Genomic DNA, 3,436 nt, shown 5'->3' on the forward strand with positions numbered 1-3,436 from the left:
AGATGTGAATAAAATTCTAAACTAGGCCCAAAACCGAAACTATTTCACCATTTCGGATATATATATCAAAAGTCAAAAAATAATTTTGTAAAGGATAATGATATTAGCGACATCATTTTTTCTTGATTTACTATTTGATTTACACAATTAGATTGATAGTCAAAGTTTTCCCTAACTATTTCTAATGTACCTAGACATATACACTAATGTATCCGGTCATAGACTATTACTTATTTATGTACATCAAATGCTCTTGTATACTCTTCAATATAATCAACCTTTCCAACATTCATTTTTCATAACTCTATCATGATATCATGAGCTTTTGATCCATCTTTTCTAGCTTCTGCTACTACCATGGATACATTGTCAAAACCCTTTGTTGATGCCAACAAATGATGGTGACCATATACCAAACTTCCTTCTCAGAAAGCTTCAACCAAAATCACACTTTTAGATCAACTTTTTTAGCACCTCGTATTTCATGTACCAAGATATGTCAAATATTTTTTTTTTCTTTCTCCAAACCCCTTACAGAGAAACAATCCATTTTCGGCATCCCGTAGTTTACCTACCAAGTGTTGTTAAACATGAAATTCTCTCTGCAAAACCATTATGGAGAAACATAGCATTCTTTCTTTTCAAAACCACCATCAACACTATTACATTTTTTTTTTCTATCTCACCTTCAATAGTTGTGAAGGAATCCCTATATTTTTATTCTACTCCCATACGTTGCAAGCACATGCTAGCAAAAATTATTCATTTTAATATTGCAGTATGGTTCGCATGTCACAACAACCGTGAAAAACACCCATTACGCAACTCCTAGTTCTCTATGCTTTTGAAAAAAAACCTAAACTCTCTCCAAACCCTCTCGGAGAACGACAATGCAATACAACCCTTCTCACCAACTACACTCCAATTCGTACATTGACCAAGATCGATTTGTGTTATTATATCCAAGATCGATCTCTCGTTCCAGATCTCCGTCTTGCGAGTGCTTGTAAAGGATAATGATATTAGCAATATTAATATCCCTTGATTTACACAATTAGGTTGATTTTCAAAGTTCTCCCTAACTATTGTCTAATGTACCTAGACATATACTCTAATGTATCTAGTCATAGTTTATTGGTTATTTATGTACGTACAATAAATGCTCTTGTATACTCTTCAATACAATCAAACTTTCCAACATTCTCTTTCTCATAATTTAACTCTATCAATTTTGACCTAATTATAATTGCATTGGAAGGTATACTTCAAGAGCTTTTCAACAATGTATTATTTATTTTTCCTTTTTTCTGAGAACGGGATAAAAAATTATGGAAGTTTGAAAAACAACAATTTTAACCCTTGAAAAAAGAGTGCAACATATTGTGCTAACCATGTCAGCGTGACTCAAAGTTCTACTAACCAAGCTAACGTGACACTAATACTAGATCCCTACATTTATAACTAGTGGTCTTGTTTAGACATAAAATCACAACAAAAAATAAAAAAAAATTAGTCACGAAAGAAATTCTAAGAAAAATACCCTAATCTCTCTCATTTTCTTATATATACTACATTTTCCCTCTTTTCCTAAACAATTTCTAGCCCTAGTTAATCATTTGAAATTATTGGAGATTATGAAATAATAAGAGTGATTCATAACACGCGTTGTTATTGCTATTGTATTAGGGCTTTGTTTTAGAGTTTTTTTTTTTTTGGTTTTTGGAATTCTAAAGTTAGGGTTCATCACTTTTCCAAAAAAAAATTGACCAAAATATTCATGTATTTTTGTTTTCTATTTGAAAATGCTAGTATACAGATTCTAGAATTTCCCAAATACGATATTTTGGAATTGAAATTTCAAGAATTCGAATTCTAAAATTGCTTTCTTTCAATTCAAACTGGTATGGTTTGGAATCAGTAATGAAACCATAGTGGTATGGGCTTAGAACTTGATTCTTAATACTAAATATTTGATATGGTTGTGGAATGCAATTTTTTTCTTTTATTTGATACCTAAAGGCTAAAAGTATGGGAATAAGGGTCCGTTCTCTTCATCTTAATTTCAGTTCAGTTCATTTGAGCTCCAATCAGTTTGGTTTAGTTCAATACCTAATTTTAGTTCAGTTCTAATAAACAATTCATTTCAGCTCTACTAAGTTTAGTTCAGCTCACCTCCAATCAGTTCAGTTCAGTTCAGCTTAGTAAATCAGAATAGACCCTAGACCAAACCCACCTCCCCCTAGGTTTCTAAACCCCATACTTTGGGGTTTGAGGTATGGGTTTGCAACTCTTAAAATCATAAAACAAACATAAGATTTGGGTTTAAACCACTTTTAAAATCATAAAACAAACATAAGATTTGGGTTTAAACCATTATAAACAAATACCTTATGCCTTAAGTATGCATGTGGACCAAACACCCCCTCAAGATTTCCAAATACGGTATGGATTTAAATTTTCCATAACTCGGTATAGGTTGGGTATAGCTCATAACAAACATTCAGGTATCAAATTAAAGATTTTTTTTTTCAAAGACTTCATTCAACGAAAAGCACGATTACAACCTATACTAAATACAAGAAAGTAAATTACAACATACACTAAAAACTCGTTACTATCTTGGACAAAACACATGAAAAACAAAAGCAAATAACTTGGTAATGTGCGCTTGATGGAGCCCTTGGGTGTTAGATGGAATCCACGAACGAAACCATTAAGACCTGTCAAAACAAATTATACTTGTGCATTGCATTGTCATCAACCCATAACATCTGAAGGTTGCAATGTTATAGGAGGAAGTGTAGAAGCTAGGGCAGAAAGCTTGAGATAAAACCCTTATACACCTATAGAGCTTGACAAAGGAAGGAAGTAGCAAAAGGAACGAAAATCCTTGGCCTGATTGAGAAAACCTTATGAGTAAGACTAAATGCTCACAAATTGAGCAATCCCTATGATCCAAATTTAGAATAGTCAAGAAGGATTCTTGGCTCAATACTACAATTTGAGTCACAATTCCATGTGACTCAGGTGCCATTCAAAAGGGTACAATTGGTCTATCCTCCTCAAGTGAGATGAGATCCAACTTCACTGGAGGCCTATGAACCCCTCAAACATTGTGTCCGGAAAGACTCATAATTAATAACAAATAAACATGTTTTCAGATTCATGTTCCAACCTCATATAATCAGGGTTTCATTTTGCATTTCAGATTCATTTTACTCTACATAAAAATAGAACACCTCCTAATAAGCATGGTTAGACATAAATATTAATTTATTTTTGTTATGGGCAATAAATATTAATTTATTTTTGTTATGGGCAATAAAATAATAAATAGTGCCAGGTGCCACACTAAGTCATTTAAGCAAATCTAGTTAATCAAATACTTATAAACATTATTGTCAAAATAAATACTTATAAACTTTGAAGTCATGGC

This window comes from Chenopodium album, chromosome 1 (genome assembly GCF_948465745.1).
Source record: "Chenopodium album chromosome 1, dcCheAlbu1.1, whole genome shotgun sequence".
Taxonomy (NCBI): domain Eukaryota; kingdom Viridiplantae; phylum Streptophyta; class Magnoliopsida; order Caryophyllales; family Amaranthaceae; genus Chenopodium; species Chenopodium album.